General features: G+C 40.8%; 1 non-coding gene across 1 annotated transcript; it reads right to left on the bottom strand.

Annotated features, from left to right (window-relative positions):
- Positions 1-423: 423 nt before the first annotated feature.
- On the bottom strand, positions 424-530 carry LOC116134643. Its single transcript, XR_004128777.1, has one exon. It is a non-coding gene; the product is annotated as a small nucleolar RNA R71 (small nucleolar RNA).
- Between the last annotated feature and the right edge of the window lie 570 nt (positions 531-1,100).

Raw genomic sequence — 1,100 nt, forward strand, 5'->3', positions numbered from 1 at the left:
AACAGAGAAAGAAGAGAAAGAGAGGCTATAGTGGAACCAGAGGTTATAGTTGTTGAGATGGCAGAAAATAGAACACTAAGGGAGTTTTCAGTTCCCTCGGTTAATGGCAGTGGGTTGAGTATTACTAGATCAGCAATACAAGCCAACAACTTTGAGATAAAGCTGGCAATCATCTAGATGATCCAACAGTCGATACAGTTCAGGGGAGATTTGAAGGAAGATCCAAATCCATACATTGCCAATTTTTTTGGAGATTTGTGATACTTTCAAATCAAACGAAGTGTCAGATGACGCCATCAGATTGAGACTATTCCCGCATTCATTGAAGAATAAAGCTAAGGGATGGTTAATGGCATTATTACAACATGGAACGATTTAGCACAGAAGTTCCTGACCAAATTCTTTCTTCCAGCAGAGTCGGCAAAGCTGAGAAATGATATCATATCGTTTCTATTAGAAGAGTTGGAATCATTGTATGAGGCTTGGGAGAGATACAAAGAATTACTAAGAAGGTGTCCACATCATGGGTTGCCAGTTTGGATGCAAGTCCAAACATTTTATAACGGATTGATGGTGAATGTGCAAACTATGGTGGATGCAGCATCGGGAGGAGCACTGCAAAATAAAACTCCAGAAGAAGCTCAAGAGTTGCTTGAAGTTTTGGCAAGCAATAATTATCAAAGACCTAATGAGAGGGTGCAACCGAAGAAATCTATGAGTTTTCATGAAGTTGATCCATATACAGCCATTTCAGCCCAACTAACAACACTTCAGAAACAGTTGGGAAGTATGCAGGTAAATTCTATTCAAGCACCTCAACTAACTTGTGAATTTTGTGCAGGTAATCACGTGAGCAGCGAATGTCAAGCGGGGAACACGTTTGCTTCAGCATCATCATCGGAGCAGGTTAACTACTTGGTAGGAAATCAAAGGCAACCGAACAATCTGTACTCCAACACATATGATCCTGGTTGGAGGAATCATCTGAACCTGTCTTGGGGCAATCAGCATCAATAGAATCAGCAAAACAATCAATGGAACCAAAGAGCATTGCCAAACAACCAAACAGGGGTGAACAATCAATCAGGAGAGCAAAGAGT

This window comes from Pistacia vera, unplaced genomic scaffold (genome assembly GCF_008641045.1).
Source record: "Pistacia vera cultivar Batoury unplaced genomic scaffold, PisVer_v2 Contig29, whole genome shotgun sequence".
Classification (NCBI taxonomy): Eukaryota; Viridiplantae; Streptophyta; class Magnoliopsida; order Sapindales; family Anacardiaceae; genus Pistacia; species Pistacia vera.